Source organism: Platalea leucorodia (assembly GCF_965183815.1).
Source record: "Platalea leucorodia genome assembly, chromosome: 15".
Lineage (NCBI taxonomy): Eukaryota > Metazoa > Chordata > Aves > Pelecaniformes > Threskiornithidae > Platalea > Platalea leucorodia.
Genome location: NC_138837.1, coordinates 830001 through 854818, shown reverse-complemented (window position 1 = coordinate 854818; position 24818 = coordinate 830001).

The following is a 24818-nucleotide window of genomic DNA, read 5'->3' as shown; positions in this document are numbered from 1 at the left end:
CTCTTTTCTTTACCGAACCAACTTATTCTTGTATTAGTATGACAAATTAAAACATCCTTCTATAGGAAGAAGTTTTCATTCATCAGGAATTTTTCCCACCCTTTCCATTTTCTGCCACATTTCAAGTTCAAAAAGAAGTTGGTTACGATCTTGATTATGAAAATAGGGCTGTAGATGCAGGACAGGCAACAAAACATTCCCCGTTGGGGGGCCCAGAGCCCGCAGACAGACGGCGGGGGGCCATGCGCTGCCGCCCACCCGCCCGACGGCAGCCCCCGCCGCTCCCGAGGGACCGTGGGACAAGAGTGGACAGACGTGTCCGCCCTAACTACCGACTGGGTGCACTCGGAAGTATTCCCCAGCCCAGTTTGACGTGTTCTTGTGAAACTCCAGTTGATTTATACTCAGAGAAGTCATGTAGATGCTGCTATTAAAACGGTCCCTGAAACCAGTCGGACTTTACTCTGCCGTATCTGGTAGCTACAAAACACTGTCTCTGAAAATAGGAATTAATATTTTAAAAATGTATTAACCAATAAAATTAACAATCAAATATTATTTCTGACTCACAAATAAAAACAGTGATGCAGGTTTGTACTGTGCCTCACTAAGTAACGCTGTGGAAGCATTCTCCAGGGCCATGTCATGGTGCCTTCTGGACCGAAAATCAGAGTGAAGCTATGGGGCTGGTGCACTAAATGGACAGTAAATAACACATTCACTGCCTTTAATTATTCAACAAGCACAGCAGTCACCCAGGATAATTTAAAAATACGTCCAAAAGTACTGTATGGGCATGCAGTGCTGCTGAAGGTGTTGGTTTTTTGCACTGGAGACAGAAGTGCTCACTTTATTTAAACGGGCAGCAGTTCTATCCTTGCTGTGCTTCTTGGGAGCCTCAGCTGTTTCCTAGGGCTGAGACGGGATTTCACCTCCACGCTCAGTTACTGCATAGTCTCTCTCTAGAGAGAACTAGCGGGACCGATTGTTTTATCTTATGTTATTATACTTTGGGGCATGCACCTTAGGGGATTGTGTGCCCCCTTCTCCCTTTATTCTTGGGGGGGAACTGGCCTTTTGTTGCAATGCAAGTACTGTCTAATGCCATGCACAGCTCTGGCGCTCAGCATTTAATAAGCAACAGAGAAATGCACCCTTTGGCATAGTTAACTTTAATTTGTCCTCTGAGATTTGGCCCCAAGTTTTACAAAACGACAGGAGAGAATATGCAATATCTCATGCTGCTGCTTTTCAGCACGGACAGGATTTTTCTGGGGAACGACTGAGTCCTCTCACACCACCTAGAAGCCCTCGGACGGAGCAGTGCTTCGTGGCCACGTGCTCAGCCTGGTGCGGGGTCCAGGACCCCTCACAGCGATGGCCACGTCTGCCTTTCCCAACGCGCCAGGTCCCTGCTCCGTGCAATTGCAAGTGGCCGCTCTGATTCCCTGGCCCAGGCAGCCTGAGGTCCCTACGCAGCCACCGCACGCCCGGGAAGCCTTTGCGCAGGAAGGGCTGCTGGACTCCGGCAGCGTCCTTGGGCAGCGTCCCTGCAGCCATGGGACACCGAATTACGGGAGGGATGGTGCAGGGAGCCGCAGCTGGACGGGGCGCAGCGGCGATGCGCTGGGCACCGCCAAGGGGCTTTGCTGCCGGCAGCGGCTGCAGCCCCAGCGCACTGCAGGGGCCTCCCCTCGGCGGGCAGGGGCTGGGCAGCCTTCAGCGAAAATTCTGTAACGGGCAACTGTGAATTAAAACTAATTGAGATCCTTGTGGGGATTGAATAGTTGAAACTGCTTAATAAGCCAGCGGTGATACAGTACGTGCAGCCTGGATGCTACAGAACTGTTTTATAAACTGTTTACGATGGGGCGCTGGATCCGAGAGCAGAGGCACTGCAAGAGTTGCTGCGTCTTCCCTGGTTTTTGCAAATACGGTGTAAATAATTTGTAAAGCGTTGGAACGTTTGAGGAGAAAGTATCTTAGAATTTATTTCCATAGGCCATATCAGGGAATTTTAAAAAGTTAAGTGCTTTACATAAATAACAGGAAATTAGTCTCCTAAGTCTTAAACCGGTATCAGCAGCTGTGATCAGTCCTCCCGACTAGTACTACCTTAACTGACAGATTGTATGATATGAAATTACTGCCCAGCACTGAGCATGCTTCATATCTAAAATCCCCTATCGTGATGAATTGGAAGGAAAAGCTTCCCAATATTACAGACTTTGGAAACGTTTATTAACAATTTGATAATACCGTATGTGGAGGCTTCATGCTCCTCAAATGACTCCTTAGCTTGGAGCAGAATGATTTCACTCCGTTTGCTTTTAACTCCCTTGCATTTATCTTGCCTGAGTGTCTCCACTGGATATTGTTTACTCTTTGGATTAGTAAACTCAGGATTAATTCCACTCTTTATTGCTGAAAGTGGCAGTAAATCCAGTATCAGGGAGAGCCAGGAATCTGCTTAGCTATGCTACATGACCCTTTCACGGGCAATAAAAATACACACCTCCCAGTACGAAGGGACGTAGCACTTAGAGGCATAGCCCGTGTCATTAGGGTATGGGTATGCACAGAAGCCCTTGCTTAGCCCTTATTTTCATTAGAAATTATAGATGCTATAGGATTTTTGGTGTCTCTCAAGGGGAAATAAAATAAAAGGAAAAAGCAACCCCTCCCCTCCCTGCGGGCTGGTTTCACAGCCTGCTGGCTGCTGGGGCTCTCGGTGTGTTCGACAGCCCCAGCGCTGCCGGCCACAGCAAGGAGCAGGGGCTTAAAAACAGCCTTCAGTACAACTGCTGGGTCTGGCAGGAGCCTGGCAGCGCCTTGCTTTTGCTCCGCAATCGTCGTGCGTCAGGCAGGGAGGAAGCGGCAAGGGTTAAAGCAACAAAAGCATGGCGTGCTGCCTGCTTCCCCAGCTCCCTGCTTTCAGTAGGGCTGTTTTTTTCCTGCTATTAAATCACCAAAGAGGAATGTGGGGCCAGGAGCTGAGGAGAGCTTGTTGGAAAGGTTACCTAAGTGAACCACGCGATTTTTTTCCCTCAACTTTGTTCCATCTTAAGGTAAAAGGTTCATGCAGAGGGCTATAAATTCCTGTCACATTTTGTTGTAATCTCTCTATGGTTTTATTACTTAAAATGCTGCACTCTCGAGACGGGGAATTTTCCAGGGGTTTGAGGCTGACACGGAGCCACATTTATATTGTGCCGAAGCTCCTCTGGAGTCTCCTTGAGACATGTGGCCGGCAAGCCCGGCGTGAAGGCCTTATCAGTCACTCCACCACGGAGTCAGACCATGAATTATACGGGGAATGGAGGTGGCTCCGCGAGAGCGGGATTGCGGGCCGCCGGGTGACAATAAACATGTCCCGGGAATGTGTCCTCCATCACTCAAGTTCAGATAGCAGATCTGGACCTTAACTACAGCTCCCCATCTCTAAATCTCCCTGTGACCCGAGCGGGAGATGGAGGTGAGTCTCAAGGATATCTGTCTGCAGGGAACTCGCGGAGGAAGTTTATAACTGGCGTGTGCCGCGGCTGCCGTCGCTCCCCGCTCCGCTCCCAGCCCTGCCGCGCTGGAGCGGAGGGATGGCTCTGGCCGCGGAGCGGTGCCGTGGAGCCCGGGATGGCACGGGAGCCCTGAGCTGCCAGAGCCCTTCTCGCCTCCCAGGCTGCCCGACGTTGGCACAAACGCACGCTCACACCCGCTGCGGGGAGAACAAGATGTGGCACCAGCATGCAAGGCTGTGCTGCAGAATGTGATTTGGCTTTCAAACGCCAGCAGAAGGCACGGAGCTTTTCCTCGTGGCTCCTTCCTCCATAAACATACGCGTGACGCATCGCAAGGGGGGATGCACGGGCCGAGGACCAGCGGGCGCGGGGCTCTGCGTGCTCCCGGCGCAGAGCTGCTCGCTGGGGCTGCAGCACCTGCATGAGCAGCACCGGCTGCTTCTGCCGTGCAAGGATATCCGAGAGGGGCTTATCCTCCATCCCTGGGCTCACCGTGCCGCACACCCAGGCTGGGCGGTGACCCACGGCTCGGGAGGGGCGAGGCCGGGGACAAAGTCCCTGCGGCATCCCAGCGCTCCGCTCTGCGTGAAAGCAAAGCAAGGCCATGAGCTGTCCCCAGGCTCAGGGCCGTCGCAGACACCTGGTCCTTGTGCAATGGCAGAGACCAAGTGGCTCCCCATGGAGACAAGAAATAAATCAATTAAGCCTGTTCCTAAATTAAAATAATAATAAGAAAGAGTATAAATGCAAAGTGTTAATGAAGTAATGAAGGAAAGCGGCATGCTCGGTGCCACAACTAAATACAGCCATTAAAAACCATAACCTCTGTAAAATTTGTGATAAAATTACAATTTAATTTTATAAAGATAATTTATTAGCTAATACCTCATTGCACATGTTAATAGCTTGTGCTTAAATAATAGTAATCTTGATTGCTATGCAGTCATTAAACTATTTTTTTTTTTTTACATACTGTTTAACTGACCATTTTGTACGTGGTTTGGGAAGAAAAAAGTAATTATTGAAGTCTTAAGCAGTGAGTTAATTTCTAATGAAAGGATAATTTTATTCCAATGATTTTGCATTTAATTAACTAAAGCTACATGTAATTTGAAGTTCTAAGGCAGTGCTGATTCATTTGTGTATTGGACAGAAGGCAACGGCACGCGAGCCCCCCGCCCCAGCGGGACGCAGGGATGAGCGGAGGAGGCGCCAGCAGTAGGAACGAGGGGACGCAGCAGCCCCCACAAAGGCGTCTGAGAAACTGGGTGCCTTTTTGTGCCGTACTGAGCTGGAGGCTGGAGCTGCTAGCTGGGAAGTGAGGCAGTGACGGTTTCAGACTCTTTGAAGTGGCCACTGTTCTCACTCTGAGGATTTTTCCACTGTAGGAATTACCAAAGGAGGACGGGAGGAGGCGGGATGGCGAGCGTGATTTGCTCCGGCAGCCCATCCGGTGGGAAGGGCAGAGGGACACTGGTGCGGCGCGTGGGGCGACCGCTGCCCCAGGCAAGCCCTCTTCCATCTGAAAGTGTACGGCTCTTCCAGTTTGGAAAAAGCTGGAAAGTTAGGAAAAAACACTTCGGGTCAAATAAAAAATTGATTTTGGGGTTGGACGAAGGAAATGGACAAAACCAGACAGAAAATTGTGCTTTTGTCAGTCTGAAAGTGTCTGGGTTTGATAAATTCACCACCTTGAGCTTTCGATTCAGGTCAGTTTTTACACGTAAAAGTTCTCTTTGACATCAAATGCCAGAAATTTCCCTAAAAGAAGCATCGAACTGCAAATAGTCAAGATCAAACAGTGGCATTTTTTACACCCTTCTCACCCTGTTCAGTTTTTGGCTGCGCTCATTCGCTGCCATTTCACCAGCTCCCATGAGTGCACGGGGAGCTCAGGCACACGGCTCCGCCGGTGCTGCCCGCAGGCCTCGGCAAGGGCTGGGCACCGCCGGCCTGCGGCTGGCGGGGCACCCGGCAAGGACCGCTCCCATCGGTTATCTGCCGTACCGTGTAGGTGTTTCCATGCTGCAAGGGAAATGCTTGTCAGGTTATTGATAAACAACAGATCTGTGTCAGTGCAGATGCCTTTTTAATGGCATGTCCCGAGGTGCAGACATTAGGGTTATATCCTCCTGCCTCCCAGCGATCTGCACAGCAATCACTCCTCCTCAAGCAGAGAGAGGTCTGCCACTGAACCTGCTTCCCCTGCCTTATTAATGCATCTCCCTTTCGCTAATGCAGACAAGAAAAGACAAATCTGGAGCCCCGTGCCGTGCAGCGGGACCGCGGTGGGCACGGGAGAGCCGCGCGGCAGGACCGGTGCAGCATCTCCCCAGCGTGCCGTGGGAGGAGGTTTAGGCGAGGCGAGGGCAGGGTGAGGGATGCTCGGGATCGGCAAGGAAGGCCGAGAATGGTGCTTGGTTCAGGTATCATCACCCCAAGTGTCTGCCAACACCGTAAACAGGACAGCTAACCCTGCCACGGAAACTGTAATATTTAGTGTCCCATCTTGCGGCAAAAGCCTACCTTTCAACTGCTGATGTAAAGCAAATTCTGAAAATGTTCTGTTTTGCATGTCATTTGGAATCTAAAATAGATGACATTTCCATTCTGATCATTTGCTCCAAAATATATTTCAAAATTTCAGAAAGGGAAGTGTCCTGCCCTTTTCCAAACTAGCGGGGAATTTTAAAACAGGTCTTTGGTCCCTCCAGCTCCCCGGGCTCCTTGGAGAGTTTCGGCGGGTGCGTGAACACAGAGGTGTACCACCCCTGCATTACCCGAGGTGGTCACATCACACTGAACTGATTAATTAATCCGTGTTGATATTACTGTCTGCTCCAAAGGTGTTGAGCAAGGTAGCAACTGAAAGTTACCTTCCCAAAAGAAAAGTTTAGATTCTGCTTTCTCACTTGCACGAGGGTGCCAGGAACCCAACACAGGCCCACCGAAACACCGCAGTTTAATCCAGCCCGGACCATGCAAAGCGCAGGTGAAATCTCCATCATGCTTAGGACCAGCTCAGGCTCCTCTGCTCTGCAAAGCCTTGTGACGTACCCACCTCCCGACAGATTACCAGCCTGGGATTTGTTTTTTTTGGTGTACCTCCAAACTGCTCATTAGCTGAATGAAGAACTATTCGTGAGAAATGTCCCATCAGTCTTAAAGGGCTGTTTAAGTTGCTGCGCTTGGAGCCCTTGTAATGGCAGGGGAGAGCCGGGTACGAGCACAGCCCTCCAGCAGTCCCAGGGCAGAGCTGCTGCCCCGGGCCCCCCGGGGCCCCCCGCCAGTGCCGCTGCTGCCTGGGGGTCCTCTCCCCGGCCAGGGACCCCTCGCCCGCGGAGCAGCCCATCCGCCAGGGCCACATCGCAGGACAATTCACTCTTGTGAGTGTGCCCTGATGACTTAATTATTTATGAGGAATGTTTTATCCTGGCTTTCAAACTAATGCAAACAGATGTTGCCAGACCAAAATGGCTCTTTTTCCTAGATCTTGATGGATAGTCACAGTCATGGAGTAACACGGCATTATCGGCAGTGGTCGTGCCTGCATGTTGGTAGACTGCAGGGCATCTCCCGGCTGAACGAAGAGCCCTTTCTGCTTGCCATTATCTTATTTGCAGAGCTCCTTTCCTACCTCACTACACAACACGGCTCTCGTATTTATTTGTTTGACTTTGACTGCATGACGTGCCTGAAGACCGCACGAACTGGGGGCTCGGTCGCTGTGCGAAGCCTGGCCAGGTTTGCACACCTCGCGTCAGCATCAGCACCCGAGCAGGCTCCTGCCCAGCACCTCCCGGCAGTCCCGTTCACCGGTGCCGGCCCGGCAGCGCAGGGGTACCGGTGTGCCGATGGGCACGCTGCCTGCCCCCGCTCCCCGCGCCCGCTCCCCAGCAGCACCCGTCTCCCGTTTCCATTTCAGAATAAAGATGCTGGTCTCTGATGAGAGCACCAGACAGCTGCTATTTCAGCATCTGAAGGGGCTCGGCTTTGTTCTTGCTTTTAGTCCTTCAGATCGGTTTTGTTTCCCTCTTCCCAAACAGTTGCTGTTGTCTCGGTCACTGCAGCTTCCAAAGGAAGGTGGATATTTGTGCCGGGCCATGTACAGAGACCTACAGAAGTGTGCCTGAATAACAGATTTATTTTGCATGTCTTAGTACATCAGATATCAAATGCTTGTGTTCATAAACAAGCACTCAGGTTAGGAGCACTTGCCCACTCGTCAAGGAGAAACAAAACCATGCGGCTTATCTGACTAATCACAACTGGACAGCAGGGCTCAAATTTAAAATATTCATGATTTAGCCCAGAGTAAACATTTCTCAAAAATATATTAGCTGCAGGAATATTAGCCCTGGGAGTCACAGGGAAACTAGGAACCTTACCACATTGTGCCTCGACTGCTGCAAAAGATTACGATTCTTTAAGAAAAATCTCTCGTAGCCACGGTTTACAGGTTTTAATATTCTGCCCATTACCACAACCAAGCACCACCCTTGGAGCACACATGCAAATAGCAGGGGAGAACTGAGAAAGACAATAAAACTGGAAGCAGCCTTTGGAAGGGCAAATAAATAATTTGATTGCAATGTGAAAGTGTTTTCCGGTTTGATGGGCATTTCCTTTTCATTGAAAATAAACCAGGCTAAATGGCTCAGTGGGTCCCGTGCACCTAAAAATGGGCCCAGCTAGCTTGTACTCTCGGTAGCAGTGGGTATCATGGAGGTACATAAAAACATAGTTTATTGTTAAATTAAGTGTCCTGTTCTTGAAAACAACCCTTAAATTTAACATTCCAAGGCTGCTGCTGTTTATTTGCACTCTCGGAGCACTCTCGGTGCTGTCCACTCAACTACTTGAGAAATACATTGTAATAAAAATAAATGGACAGTTTGGGTTTCTCTAAAATTAAAACAGGATATACAGCAGCCTTGCACTTCTTCCTTGCACTGAGGTAGCCTGTGATAAAGTCACATTGTGTCAGAGATGGCAAATTATGTATGCTAATTACTTACCGGAATTTCAGATTTGTCCTTACCATAATTAAAAAGGTGTCACTTTATTAGAATAGGGCTGGAATGATGGGGCTTGGAGCAGTGGAGGAGATTTCTGGTTAGAGATAATTACCAGCGATGTATTCCTTTCCCTCATTGCCATTTTTGCTGCCTTCCCCCCATTACTGGGTAATGGATGGCTTGCATGTCTGCCATGGAGCCGGGCTGCCTGGCACAGGGCGCACCCGTCCAGGGTGGCTGCCATCGCTGGACCTCGAAGCTTGCTGGCGTGGGGGGCCCGGCCCAAAGCCGTGTTTGCTGATCACGTTGCTACTGATTTTACTGAAGCACCACCCGGGGATACCGCGACGGAGAGGACGAGCCGGGGTTAGTCCCGTTTCAGGGTGCCGCCTCTGCCCATGGGGTCATTCCAGAACCTCCCTGCAGACAGGTCATTGCTGCTGGCGAGCTTCCGTACGCTGCCCTGCAGCACCTGCTGCTGCCCTCCCCGAGAGCCAGGACCCTGCACCCTGCAGCCCCTGCACCCTGCAGCCCCTGCCCCATCCACCGGCGTGTGCGGCAGCGCCCTAAAACCGCCCCGTGTTAGAGGAGGGGCCGACGTGCTCCGCAGCTGCAGCCCTGCTCGGCCCCACTGCCCCGGGCCGGGCTCGCCCCTGCAGCACCCTCTCCCTGCGCCGCTTTGAACGGGGGCCCGGGTCCACGCCAGCTAAAAGCCTGCTTTAAGACAGAAACATTATTTATATGCATTGTAATATCTTTCTGTTGGCAGAAGAGACTTGAACCTGTCGAGGGCAAACTCAAGTCTCTCCCAGGGCCTGGCAAAAGAAAATAGCAGCATTTAACCGCGATGAAAGTCACAGCGTAAACAGGGACGCAGAGAGAATAATTGCATGGCTGGAAAGCTGGGCTCCATGTTATCATTACACATTGAATTCTTGGTCTGTAAGTACAGGGATGGCGTTAACCCCAGCAGAAGATGAAGGTTATAAAAGAGGCATTACTGGGAAAGGTCAGCAGGCTATTCAAACATGGTGCAGATGCAATACAAAGATTCAATACTGGGAGCTATTTGCAGTGGCTTGGAGAGGCAAGAAGAGTGGGAAAGGCAGACACTTGCCCATTTGCTACAGGGCCCGGAGGCTCCTTGTGCAGCAGACGTACCGAGCAGAAGGCTAGGCGGGATCAGCCCCGCTTCAGCCCCGCTTGCGCCTCAGCGCCAGTTAGCAGCGCTGTCAGCCGCCGCGGTGCTCTGCGGCGCGGCTTTGCAGCCAGCGCCAGGCTCAACTCTTGCAGCCATGCCTGGAAATAAGCAGGCAAAGCAAAAAGGGAGAGACAGCTCTTCTGTCTTGATACCGCTGAGGTCTGGCTGCGGACTGTCATTGATCCAATCTCTAATTCAACATATTTGGACAGTTAAAGCATTTTTTTCTTTTACGAGAGACATCTCTAGGTTAAGCACTGTACTGCAGCCCATACACTCCATGTCTGGGGTATCCACAACACAACAGCTCTTATGGTTGATGGAGAGACCCATCAGACTCTACATTTTTATAAAAGATTGTTTGGTTAGCTCATGAGGCAGTGTCGTTATTGCCAAAGGGTTTTGCTCCCCAAGCCTGTGCTGAATATTGTATTACTTTGCCATGCTCAGAAACTAAAATTACAACAATTTAATTTTGAATATGGTGGCATTATTACCATTTGTATTTGCCATTTCATAAGACTTTTCATTTCAACTGCTTTGCTTTCCTGTCAAGAGGAAAAACCTTCAATCTATCGGCTTTTACCAGAGAGAGAACTGTGCCGGAATGTAATGCAGTATTGTATATTTCTTCTCTAATGCTCTTTTGAACAAAATCATCTATTTCATCAACAGTATATCAGCGGTGACCAAAGACCATTAAATAATGCATCTCACTCAGGAGCAGTGGAGCAGGGAAAGGGCTCTGACCTGTTTTAAACCTTATTACTTTCTTGCATTATGCCCCTCACTGCAATCTTTTTGTTTAAGTGATTTCAGCTGAGGCGTTGCTTCCTGCCTTAAAATACAAGGCAGACATGTTATTTCTGAAGTGGTTGGTAGACTCAGCCTCAGCATTTCCCATTCTGCACCAAAAACAGCCTCTGTGTATTAATCTTTGTTAACCTCGCCAAATACACACACGCACGTGCGCGTGTCGGGAGGCTGGTGTAAATAACATCCTCTTTATTTGGGATCTCACGTGCAGAGACTTTCCATTTTATTTGGACTTGTGCCTTTACTTCCTAGCAAACGTTCAGTGCTCGCAATTAGCAATCACAGGGTTGGTAAAGCATGCAGGGAAATTAATCCAGGCTGGAATAGCCCAGAAAAAAGAAGATACAGTCATAAAAATCAGGGGAGGTCAGGACTGGTGCTGCAGACTGAGATTTAAGGAATGCAGCAGTGCTGAAGAGTTACTTTGATTTCCCTATAACCCCTGCGCTGTCCGTGCTGGGAGGAGCATCGCAGCACCAGGAGCTGGCGATGGCCAACATGAGCAATGCAGTTTTCCACTTTCTCCCCCAGCGGAGCCCTGCCCCCGGGCACCCCTCTGCTTCCCAGAGGGGCACTGGGCTGGCTGCAGGACTGCAGCGCGACCATCCCCACGCTGCCCCTGCCCAGACGAGAAGCCCCCGAAGGCATTGCACATGGGCACACAGCCGAGCACCGTCCCTGTCTGCTGCCTGCGCAGGGTCAGCCGCAGCCTCCCGTGGTGGCCAGCGCTGCCTGCCCCTGCCTGCAGCACGGCCAGGGCTCATGGGCAAGGCAGCGCTCACACAAGGGGACAGCCAGCCTGCTCCAGAGGTGGCTGCTTCTCCAGCCAGTGTTTGTCCTCCCATCACTAATGCTCCTGATGGAGAAGGTCCTTCCCCTTGCAGCCGGGGGTGACGGCCCAGCCCCTGCTGTGCCCATGCCAGCAGGCATCTCCACCTGCAGCTCCCACGCTGGGATGCAGGTCTCTGCCTAAGGACAAAAGGCGGCTCGGGGACGGCTGCTCTTGGGGGGGGGGTGGCAGCCACGGCGGGGTGCACGGGGACCCACCTGCACTTTGCTCATGGACAGAAACTGTGTGGGCACTGCGGGGGACGACGTGTCACTCCGGTGGGAAGGCTCGGCTAAAGCATAGGGCTAACAGCCGGGGTGCAGGGTTTGCTCTCCGCTAGCCCTTGTGAAGCACAATCCCCCACCAGCCTCCGAGGAGAAAGCCTCAGAGACTTACAATTACATTTTCTCACTAGTCTAATGAGGTGAGAGACAGACAGAGGAGAGAGTTCCCTGGGCTAATTTTCCAGCCAGCAACCACTGCATTGCTCCTGTACTATGAGAGGCAGAGGGAGAAATGACTCTTCCAGATTAGAGGCTCTTGCTGAAGGCATTTCGGAGCATATTCCTCCAGGACACTACAGCAAAAAAATGAAGATGACAAATCATTTTACTACGTTCAGCTGGAATGAAGTAACCCAACAACAGAACCGTGTGGTGCTGGGGGTGCACTGACCGGGAGAGAACACCTAGGGAGAGAGGGAGCGGAGTTTGGCCTGAATCATTACACACGGTGCTTTCCTTGAGCGAGGGAGACAGCAGGCCAGCACCTGAACAGGGGGAGGAATTAGCTGTAAGAGCGAAGGAGCATTGCATTTGTCTCCCCAGCTAGCGAACAATTTGTTATCATGAAAATGTTAGCAATGGAATAATCACTGCCCGGGGGAGCAGCACCGATCTCCAGAAGGCAGGCACTGGAAAAAGAGTGCTCTGCCTTCCTCCCAGGCACGCTGGGTCCTTCAAGCCAGAGAAACCCCGAGAAATCCCTTCTCATACCTGCAGGGAACACGGGAGGGAGGACTCATTTCTTGGCTCACGCCCTCCGTGGTCTTTGCACTGGATTCAGGTCAAGCTCAACATTTGACTCTTTGGAGGTTCTCTGACGACTTTGGTTGACCCCAACGATGTTGTGCGGTCCTCCCACATTTCTGGTTTCAGTACACCAAACACGCTTCTAGGATGCCAGAAGGGACCTGAGAAACCTGAACTTTCTAATCTGGGTCTAAATCAGAAGGAAGAGTAAGTGAAATCCCTCTTCCATCATGACCACGTACGCTGTGTTAGCATGCACGTGCATTTGCATCAATGTGGGATGTTTAATCAAACCTGACCCTAAACAAGATTGAAACTTCCTCATTTGACTGACAAATCCAGCTGGTCTGATTTGTCCCTAGCCATCCTCTGAAGAGTTTGGAGCTTGTGGTTGGTCCTGGAATTAGTTTTAGCCTGAGATTAGGTCTTGGTTAAAAGGGTGTGTGTAGGAGGCACCCTTGCCTCTCTGCTTTTTGCTATCTGCACACCACTGCTCTGCTCATGCAAACTAGCAAGAGATCTGTCAAATATCAAATAAGAATTTTGTTGCTGAAGCTCTTGGAAAATTGACAGGTAGCATGCAAGCAAACATTAAATCAATAACAGCAAATTTCCCCTGGGAAACTTGTAGTGTTTTCTCATCAAAATCTTTAAATCCTTAAAGAAACCATAAAAGGTTTACACACCTCGCATTGGTTAATCTGGTTACCTCTGCATTGCTCAGCGCAGGCTGATCACCGAGCAGCGAGTGTAATACCCAGTGCTGATCACCGAGCAGTAAGTGTAATACCCAGTGCCCCACGCTCTGATGTATTGTAGCTTTGTTAGTCACTGTGGCTCCTTGGTAAATTCATTTGGAGTCCTCCGGGGTTTTAAATCTCTCATTTGGCCAACAACGAGGTCTGAAAAGATTGCAGTTCATTTCGACCCACAGTGGATGGAAGGCTCATTTACTGGCTGCAGGCAACTCAATCAGGCTGGCCGCTGATGAGTGAGTGACTTGTTCAGACCGCTAGTCAATATGTGTCTGCTGTGATAGAATGTCAGCATCTGCTGGCTGCTCCTGTCTCCCACTGCTCTGGCTTTTTTCATTTGGTCTGATCAATGTTATTAAAAACACCTAGGAGTTCCTTAACTGCTCTGCCACTTGAGGCTTTTCTTTCTTTCTTTTTTTTAAACACAACTTTGTATTATCTGCAAACATGTGCAGATGATGTACGTGGATTGATTTTTTACACGAATGTACAGTGTGTGGGACGGCGTGTGTGTATGTATGCTCATGCTCTCTTTTATATAGGAGACGGCTTTAAAATTACATCTCCCTGGCTTGATTTTTGTGTGTGTGTTGCCCTGAAGTAGCTCAGACTTGGAGCCTTTTGCATACATCTAGTAATTATTGTTTGTGAATAAATGTTCAAATGTAAGCATGCAAAAAATAATACACCTTCCCTAAAACTGAAGCTAGAATTCCCAAGAGGAATCAGTAACACCCCATGGACACCTGTACATTAGCAATCAGACCGTTTCTCCAAGTAAAGGGGAGATGCAGCTTAGGTAAATAAGTACAGGGTCAAAATCCCTTTACGTGACAGGTCTGAAACATAAACTCCATTTGCGGTGCCCTTTGGCCAGCCCACCCACTCCTGCCCGGCAATCCGTTCCCTGAGGGACTAATGACACACCACGGCACAGGCGGTCAGCCACCAATTACGCAAAAAAAGGAAGCAGAAAACAGATACACCGCTAAATGTTTTAATCTGTCTGCAAAACGTGCGCGCTCCTGCAGGAACTGCACTTTCCCGTGGTGGAGGAGGGAGAATGCTGTGTCCTCTGGGCGGGCCCCAGGCTTCGCATCGCCCGGCAGCGAGGATGAAGATGACTGTAAAGGCTTTGAATGATCCCAACCCCTGCTGCCCTGTCCGGGTTTGCACCATCAGTGGATGTTCCTCCTTCAGCCTCCACAGACACAAGATCATCTAAAATCTTGAGCGTCGCTGTGCTAGCCAGCTTGCTCAGCGGAGGGTGTGCCACAGGGCTTCTGGTGCTCGAAAGGTGGCCCGCAGGCTGTGGGAAGCCTGGTGAGCACAGCGCTGACCTTCACTTCTGCTGTCCCGTCTCCGCAGGCTACGGCTCTGCAAAGGAGAGGCAAGGTGATCTGCTGTGACCTGAGGACATGCTTCAAAATCCTCCCGTGCTTTCCTCCCTACCCCCTTCCTCTGCAATATGGCATCCAAAATAGATACCAAGAAATGACCTGCCAGGAAAAAAATGGAAGCCTATAATTATGTTATTGAAAAACTGTTCCATACTGTATTATTTAAGGTTATTTTATTATGATGTTGAGATGAGTTTCTTAAAGAAGAAACTCTGGTTTTATTGCACTCCTCACAGAGAGAAGCCTTGGGTGATTTGATAGCCTATTTGAACAAGAGGGATGCTTTACGAGCCCCTATAAAAACTGATGACCCCACTCACATTTGTATTTAATGAAATAAGGAGGAGCTTTGGTTATGTTTTCAATAACCTTCACTGCTATTTCAAACCTGCCTCAAATAAGGGCCAGAATCTGCATGTTTCTGTGACGAACCCTGGCTGTCCTTAAGGAGGGTGCCGGGGGTTCAGCCTGGCTGCGGAGCCGTCCTGCCATCCCTGCTGTCCCCTGCGATGCCATTGCCAGGGCCGTGTCCTGGAGGTGGTGACGGCGGGATGGGTGAGAAGTGCTGTCCCATCAGAAGGGCTGAGGAGGAAGGTCAGGCTGGGAGAGGGGCTCTGGTCCTCATCTGCCTCAGCCTCCCCAGGCACCAGCACACATTTTATTTCTAAGTAACTTCCCACACACAAAATCAGGCTTTTTCATTACACAATTTTGGTCTGTCATAAAACATTAAATCTCTCTGAAAAGTTCCAGTGCTTGGATCCTTCCCGTTAGATTAAATAATTGCCGCTGCTGGAAGGATCGGAGGCTGCGCATCTCCAGCCAGCAGCGCTGCCCGTCTCCATCTCCCTGGCGTGAGATGAGGCCAGCGCCCGGCTCTTGGGACCAGCCCGCGTCTGCAGCCCGCACCGCGCTCGGCTGAGGGGGGACAAGCAGGTCCCGGGCACTGGCAAGGTCTTTGGGGTGGCGGGCGTCTCTTCCGCACCCAGCAGCCACCCTCGGGAGGGAGGGAGGCACAGCCCAGCCCGATGATCTCAATAGTTAGAGGGAAATAAGCATTTCCCTGACTCGGTGCCCGAGGCGACCCAGCGGTCCCCACGCTGTGTATGCTGACTGCGTACACGGACACAGCTCCATATACACAGCAGAGCAGCTACTTGTCTTATGGTCTTCTAAAAAGTGAGGCCTAATTAACTTTAATCAATGGGGCTTTCTCTGTTGAGTTGTCCAGAATTTGACTGCTCCCTGCAGCCGATACACAGCACGGTTAATTTAAGATGAATGAAGAAAGAGAGAAAAAACGGTGACGGGAAGGTCTGGGACAGGCGCGGTGATGGGCCGTAGCTGCGTGGCCACGGCGCCTGCCGATGTCCTACGGGCTGAGCCATTCGCTTTCTCTCCTGGAGCTCCGAGGTGAGGAGGGGAACCTGGCAGGGTTTATTAAAGCACATCCAAGCCCTCCGACTTACATTTGCATTCACAGTTTGATGTAGATGCCACATAAGCAGATGCCTATGAATAAGCTAGAACAGGGTTATAACATCCTCGTGGTGGAGTGATTCAGTGTAATGCCTCGGCAAGCTGTTCTTTAATGGGCTGGAAGTCTTATTTTTACGATCATTGGAACGTAAAGGGTCAGAATCTTAATCTTCTAATACTGTGTTTTTAACAACATTTACACTTTAACATATTGAAAAATCTCATCTCTTTCTGCCAACCAGCATGACAACACAATTCAAATCGATCAGTGCAGCAGTATATCTAGGTATTTTAAACATAAATCAACCTGGCTGAAATATTTTTTTCACTTCCAGTACTTCTTAAAACCTAGGAGTTTCTAACTTTTATGTTTCTTATTTGAGCCTTTGGAGTTCAGTGGAGTCTCCCACCTGAATAATTCAGCAGCATCAAAGAGAGAACAGAAACAGAGGTTAGGGTCCGGCATCCAGCACAGACACAATGCTTTATGGCCCATTGCAGCAGGGGAAACCGGTACCCGAGGAAAACAGAAAGTTTGCAAATTGTCTGCAGGTATGGAGAGAATTAAATCATGCATCACCCTACAAAACTAAGTGACAAGCAACAGGAACACATCAGGAAGAGAAGACATTTTTGTTTCTGTGAAACCTTTGGGATTGAAGGGGAAATATTTTTCAGAGCTTACGAATCTCAAACAAAACATTCAGCCCAGGAGCCAGTACTCAGAGTGCAGGAGTGACTTCTCCTCCCAGAATAAATGGATTAGGTTCATCTCTTGGATGTGGAGGGGAAAAAAAAAAAAAAAGAAGGGCCTGTCGGGGCTTCCTCAGTAACAATACCTTCCCTCACAGTGTCACTCCTTTTTTCTTTTCTGTGCCCCTTTGCTTTGACTGTGCTCCCCAGACCTGTGGGCTGCACGTCTGCACACAAGCTGCACACAAGGTCCGGGTCGTGCCGGCAGGGCTTGGTCTGCTCGGGCTGGAGCAGACGCGCAGGACCTCTGCCCCAGCCCTCCCCACAGCTGCTGCTTAGCGCTGGAACAACAGGGCCTCGTGTTTCACTTTTTATTTAATTAAAAGCTCCTTAGCCAGTTTTGCTATTTTCTGGGCTAGATTTCTCTCTGGTCCCACGTGAGAAGGGAGCTGGGCATATGGGCTGAACCACAATGATTTGATTCATGGGCTGAAATCATCATTGAACGAGTGTCACAACATGGCATTAGATTAAGAACTAAAGTGATGGGCTACGGTGAGCCTGTTCATTAGTATTAATAGAGCTTAATTAGGCACAAGCATGGTGTTGCAGGGAAATGTGAAGAGGTGGCTGCAGCTTCCATGGTGGGAAAAGAAAAGGTGTTATTCATTAAAGGTGAAAGAAGTCCATGAGCCTTGGACCTGTCTCTAAAGCCCAGCACAATTTAGGCTCAGGACCTGGCCCTGCTGCCCCAGAAGAATGAGGGAATTAAAGACCGGGTCCCGTTCAGGAGCCAGAAGAGAGCACCGGAAAGTCCAGACCAAAACCAGGCAATGAAATCTGGGGAAAGTCCTACCGTTCGTACGGGGACTCCTCTCCCATCGTAACGGAGGAGATGACATGGCAGATCAGCTCTTCCAGCCCCAGGAGCTCCCGGGACCAAGTGGGGGAGAGAGACAGAGGGAGAGGAACAATAGGTGCCTGCAGGAGCAAATCTCCATGTGGCACTGGGCCAGCAACGCAGGTGGCTCTGCCAGGGCTGTGGCTGTTTTGCCACCACAGTAAATATCCATGGATGCATCTGATGCTTTTGTAATGACTTCAGTTGTTTCCCTGTCTTCAGTATCCTCCCTCTTGCACCAGTTCACTTCCATTCATGCTGCTCTTTGCTTTATGGTTCTTAGGTCATTGTGCATCTCTCCCCATTTGGCAGCATTAAATTTTATTTACCATATGTCCCTTCTGCTACAAAGATGATAAAATCCTTTGGATTTTTGTTGCTGCTGTTGCTAGTTCATTCAGCGCTCACCTCAAATTAGTGTCCTCGGCAAGTGGAGCTGATTTGTTGTTGGTTTTTTGGTCTAACTGAGGTCCAAGCTGGGACAACTGCCAGGCTGCACTGCAAACCCGCACTTGACTACTGCTTCTTTTTTAAAGCACTTTGCCAGATACCATCCTCTTAGGAGGTCTCTAACACCTCGTGGTGGGAGAGAGCATCATATGGACCTCTGGCAAAAGCACCAAGAGAACTGCCAAGAAAATCCTTTGTACATGGTCATTTTTCATTTTTCCTTCATATTCTGTTGAAAATCTCTCCCCTTGTTGATTACACCAATCAATGCCATTATACCTGGGGTTAATGTGCATTTCAAGCAGCCCACGGCTGCAGGAAAGTGGAAATACAACCCGGGAATAATATCCAGGGCCAGATGGACTTTGCCCTTATTCTGCTCCGACGGCGGTGGGGTGGGCTGCCAAGGGAGGCATTGCTCGGCTGCGGGAGGCCGACGCAGACCAGCCGAAAGAGAAACGCACCTTTGGACGCCATGAAAGAACTTACGGCAGCCAAAGCCACGGAGTCACGGAGCTCCGGCATGCTGCCTTCTGTTGCTACAGCCAGAAATACATCTGCATTTTAGGCTCTGCGTTCGCTTGGGGAAGGCAATCTCACCCACTTTTTACCAAAGCTCGTACTTCCCTCCTATTATGCTTAAATTAAAATGCAGCAGACCATTTTAGCACTCATGAATGAGTGAAATGCAAAATGCTGGTACGTCAGGCTTTGCTGCTGCATGCAAATATATCTGGAAACAATGGCTTAAAATTGTTTCCACCTTCAGCCACATCAGGAGGTGATTTCGAGTTCCTCTGTGGAATACTAATACTTACTTCTACAAGTCTTTTAATTTTCAGTCACTGAAGGGGCAGAGTTTGAGACGCAGCTAGCTCTCCTTTTAACAAAATAATAATAATCTCTCACTTTCATAACATCTTTCAATTCAAAGGGTCTCAAACTGAGGCCTTCATCTTCCTGAGAGCATCACACAGCCAGAGCTCAGAGCCTCAGCCAAGGCATGCTGAAATCAGAAGGGCTCTGCATGGACCAGTGAGCCCATTTGCATGATTGTCTCGCAGGATAAGCCTGAACTACCATATCCCAGTTGCCTTGCATTGACTTTTTCTTCCCAAGGATGACCTGTTTTGCAAACAGAGCCATTGAAGTGCTGTTGTTGCTGGATTAGGACACCAGAAACTGAACCTCTGAACTGCCACTGCACAGTCCGGCTGCCGTGCCCGTGTCGCTGCGAGCTCTCCTTCGCGACACCACGGCGCTGCGGTGCACGGCAGCTCCCCGCTGCACCGCCTGCCCTGCCTTCGCCTGACTCCGGCACAGCTCTGTGTGCAGCAGGCAGAGATGCCGAGGACCGACGGGACGGTTCGGGCCATGGGCCCAGCTCCACCAGCGCGGGGCAGGGCAGGGACCTCGGTGGGGTGGTGCGTGGCCCTGGCGTGGCCGGGGAGGTGCGGCCGCCATCAGCCCATGCTCCCGCTGCCCCAGCCCCACGTGAGCCCCGTGAGCCCCCGCCACCCATCTATGGAGAACCAGACTTGAAGAGAGCTCAAATTAAAGGTAAGTAATTTCCTTTTTTCCTACCCTGAAATTCCTATTGATTTCCTACCTAAATAGAAATTCCCATTGATTTCATGTCTGTTCATATTAGTATGTTACGTTGTCACCTTTTGTTTGCAATATTATGTTGTTTTACGTGTAGGTGTGTTTTGGAGCGTGTTTGGCGGAGCTGTGTCCCTGTGACGTGCACACCCTGAGCAGGCATCCGCGCCACCCTCCTCGACCCAGCCTGTGGCCACCAGACCCCGTGCCCACCGGCCCCGGCTGAGCCCCTGCCCTGTGGGCTGCTCCCGGCCCCCGTGCGGAGCCGGCCCCGGTGGGGAGTTTGGGCAGGGAAAAGAGGTGATTCATGCACTTGCTGCGGCTGCTGTATGGGGAAGCAGATGGGAACCCGCAGCCCCAGGACGGGCTGAACCCCCGTCTCAGATGCAGCACCCTGTGCTGTTAACACCCTGTTTCTCTGCTGGGCTCTCCCGTGACCGCGTGTCATGGCCAAGCCGGCACCGGCACCAGCACCAGGGAGTTCAGCTGGGACTGCTCACACCGCTGCTCCACTGGCCCTGCAGGGGTTATTTTTCTAACGTTTCCTCATGAAAGCTGCTTTCTGTTTAGAAATGCTGTAGCTAACAGCCTGTTGTGGTCTTCACATCTCCGCTGGTCAGACAAGTATCTTCCCCCTGTCCCCGGCGTCCTCTATTTCTCACACCTCACTGAGCAGGCACCGCCGCGCCGAGACCTCTGACCGAGTTGTCAAGGTGACGGGTGCTGTTATCCTAAAGTAGTTATTTCACATACATGGTATTTTGTCCCTTGCTTTTATTGAAATACAGAGGAGAGACCAATTATCTTCCTAATGGTTTGCACAGCTTCCTTCTTCTTTTAAATGGGAGTTAATGATAAACGGTTCGGGCAGGGTGTCCTTTTTGCACGGGGAGCTCTTGGGCGTCCCCTGCTTTCCAGGTGTCCGGGGACACAGGGCAGCTCCTCTCACATGCTCAGCTGAGCTCTCCTTGCACAGCCATTGTCACCAATTTTCTCCTCCCCACTCAACCCCTGCAAAATTAAAACATTTTCCTAAATGCCTGAGTGCTGGAGCCCTCCATGCCGCAGGCGCTGATGTTTCAGGGGTGCCAGCAGCGTGCGGGGCTCCCCGGGGGGTCGGCATGGGAAGGGAGAGCAGTGGGCAGCTGCCAGGGGACACCGGAGTTGGCCGGGGGCGTTGGGCTGTCCCCTGGCCAGCATGGTGCTGAGCCCCGGACCGCACGCCCAATGCTCCCAGCCCGGCTGCTGATGTCGGTTCGCACAGCAGCGGGTATGGCTTGTCCCATGTGTCCCTCCCAGGAAAAGGTGCATTAAAATGCTGATATTATGCCAGTCTTAAGCCAAATAATGAGGAAGAGGCACTTTGCTGCTGCGGCACGGCTCCTTGCTAAGGTACACCGGGGGAATAGTCAAAGCGGCAGCTCTCATGTAAAAGCACAGTTAGAGGTTGGTTTGTAAAAGCAGCCGGGAGTCCAAGTGGGTCAACTTCCCTCCCCGTCAGCTCCCTTCTGCTGAGCAAGGACTCCCATGTCCTACAGGACGGGCCCCTTCCCACCCGGGCTGAGGTTTTGTCCACCAGTTCCTGTCCTGAGAGTACCTGGAGCTCAGCAGCTTGAGCGCGTGTGTGCAGAGGCAGGGGCTGCCGAGACAGCTCCTTTCCTTTCCAGCATTATTATTGATGTGATGCGTCTCGGTGGATTAGTAACGGATGTGGTATAAGCCAGAGGGTTTCTTTTGCCTTCAAGCCTGCATTACCCCGTCAAGAACAGAGGTTTCACTGGCACCTGATAAGTCACATAAAACAGATAAATACTTGGGAGATACTGTATTTGAACACAATCGGTCTTGGCAGTGACTTGATCTCCGTGTAACAGCCTGGCATGTATCTGCAGGTTTTCTTTTCGCAGGGCAAATGCAAGTTGTGCTGGAACAGATACGGGTTTGAATTATGTAAGGCAGGAAATTGTGCATCTCCATATCATATTGCGAGAGGAGCGTGCAATTTCACCACTGCAGACCCATGAAAGTGGGGACGTTAACTCGGACGCTGCTGAGGCGCTTTGCTGTATAACACAAGACTTCATCCCTTACTGCACCCAGGCTGCAGGGCTCGTCCTCGGAGCCCAATGTTATTCTGGTGCCAGCATAACACAATAACCTCAAAACACAGGATCCGGGAGGTTGTTGGGATCCTGCTTGCATCCCGGAGGTCACCGGGGGAGTGTATGTCACAGTCTGTAGGGCATATCACACAGCACTCCGCGGGAGGGGGCAGGAAGGCATCGCACTGGAGGTTCGCTAAGCCCCAGAACCGGCTGCACAGCAGCGTGCGCCCCAGCCCGGGCCGGCTTGCCTGGCAGAGCCGGCAGAGAGCATCCAGGACCGGGAGCAACGGCTGTGTCTGAGGAGGCGGGTGTTGCTGGACACGAGGCGGGATTTCCATGTGGCATGAACTCAGTGGCGTTCAGATTCTGAGTTAGGGAAGGAGACCTGCAGCTTCACCTCCTCTTAGGGATGGTTTGGCTTGGGAAGAGGCTAGAATTATTTTTCCATTCAAAAATAGGGTTCAAGCGAACTTCAAATGGTGGAGACCCGCTTCTGCATGCAAGCTTGTAGAGGCTGGGTAACCCCACCACCTGGCGCAGCAGCCCGTGAGCGTGTCCGCACCACATGCCCTATCCGAGCGCTGTGGCATCAGTATTTGAATCCTCTTCCATGCTGGGACATTACGGCAAAATCCACCTGCAGATTGTTTATCTTGTTTTGTTGTGAATAAAGATGCGGCCTTTAACTTCCCGTGACTGTAGTGGTTTGGTTAATGTCTGGGTAACAGAGGGAGGGGATGGGGGCATGGCAGTGTTAATGGGAGAACAGCTCATTTATAGTTCCAGCATGCTTTATGACATCAAAAGAGCATTGAGAGAATGCTTGGGATAATGTTAATTAGGGCTCAGAAATAAATGCTTTGCTTCCTCATTAATTGTTATCACTTTGTTGTGCTCATTAGAAAGTGATTCCTAGCAAAGAGCTGCTAAAGGTTGTGCAGTGCGGAAGGCAGCGTGCTGCTTGGGTGGAGGACGCCGGGCAGCCCCGGTCCAAACCCGGCCCGCAGGCGACAGGCGGTGGGGGATGCCTGGCACCGAGGGTGCTGCGGCGAGAGGCGGCGGGATGCTCGGGAGAGCACCATCAATGCGGGGCGGCGCAGAGGGCTGCGGTGCCGGGGCGATGCCAGCTCGGGCGGGCGGCCACCTCTGGCGTGCCCCTCGCCGGGCACCAGCGTTGCTGCAGCAGAGCCAGGAGCAGCTTGGGAGCAGCTCTGCAGAGCCCCTCCGGGCAGGGCGAAAGGTGCCTTCTGCGGGTCCTCGCCACAACGCCTTCCCCTGCCCCAGTTAAGCAGCCTTGCAGGGAACAGCTCTCTTTTCTGCTAAGTTTTCTTGTCTCAGCCATTTCTGTAGATTATGTGAAAACACACTTTGGAAAAGTGAATAATAAAACTGTGGTGTAAATCCTTTTAAAAAGAGATCAAAGACCAAAATGCTAATCAGGCTGGGATGGGAATAAAATCCAGGCGCTTTTGGTAAAGTAGAATAAAAATAAAGGAGGCCCACAAAGAGAATAACAAATTATAAACAAGTTTAAAAAGAGCAACAGAGAAAAGAGATTCAAAACAACCATAGGAGAAAACCCTTAAAGAGAAGGTTTTCATGTGGTCAGTGCAGGCATGGCCCTGATGCCATTTTCGGAGGCCCCTCATGCAGATGTGCAAAGCCAGACTGACCCGGGGGCTTGGTCCCCCCGGCCCGCAGCCCTGCCCGGCCGCGCAGCGTCCTGCCAGCGGGAAGGTACCCAGCCCACAAGTCGTTGTCGGGGTCAGAACTTGGAAGTTTCCTATTTTCCAACAGACCGATGGAACCTGCCGTCGTGAAAACCACCTCAGTGAGAGCACTTCGAAACAGCGATCGTAATCGTTTCTGTGCCTTTCCCTGGGATTTCTCAAGTTACTCTGCCGATGAGGAGCACCAGGCAAGATACCGAGAGAACAAATACACATGAAGGCGAGGTGACACACTCTTTTCAAATCCATAAATCACTTCTCTGGGGATACGTCAGGGAGTTTATGCAACCTGGCGTTATGAACACGCTTTAAAAATGCACCGATCTCCTCCCAGCAGCAGGCAGGCTCGCGCAGCCCCCTCCTGTCGTGCTTGCAGGGAAGGGACCCGTGCTCCCCGCAGCGCCCAGCCCCGACTCCAGCCAGAGGGAAAGGGGTGTTTGCCTGGGGAGAGCAGCAGGCTCCTCGTGCTGGGACAGAGTCACGTCCAGTGGGGAGCTACTGGGGCACGTGTGGGCTGCGGGCACCGCCGCGTCCCCGGGGAGCACGGTCAGTGCCTGGGGAGGCAGCGACACCGTGTCCCAGGAGGAGCGGTCAGTGGCGCGGGTGGCACATCAGAGGAGACCCCATTAAAATCACTGGGTTAGTCAGAGCCTCATCAATCTCCTCGCTCTGAGTCAATTATAATTCCTCTCCCTGTGCTCAGGGGGGAAATAATTGGGGGAAACATACACAGTAAATACTGCATTGCCAGACTCATTTGCAGCGCAGATACTGCCCAGCGAAGGGTGGAGAGGCTCTGGCGCGGCGGCGGCCCCGCTGCTGCGCGGGGCAGGCGGGGAGAGACGAGGGGACAGGCCCAGGGGCGGAGGGGGCCGCGGGTCCCACCCGGGCGGACGCTGTAGTGCGTTGCCGCTGGTTTGGCTCGGTGCAGCACGGTGGCACCCAGCGCAGAGCAGCAGCAGCAGCAGCAGCAGCACGTGCTCGCGCACGCAGGCCGTGCTTCGCCGGCGGCGGCAGCGCGTTCCTCCGCTCGGCGCCCACCGGGGAGGCAGCGCCCGCCAAGTGGGACGTGGGGACCCCGGCAGCGGGGCCAGGCAGCCCCCGGCGCCGGCAGCCCCCGCCGCAGGCAGGGCTGGCAGCCAGCGCCACGCGCGGGAGGGAGGCAGGGAAAACGCACCAGCTTGTTACACTTACCCCTCAATAAAAAATCTTCTAAGTGCCTAATTAACAGTTTAGGTAGAAATAAAAACATAATGAGAAAAACAATCTGGTTGAAAAAAAAAATGGCCTTGG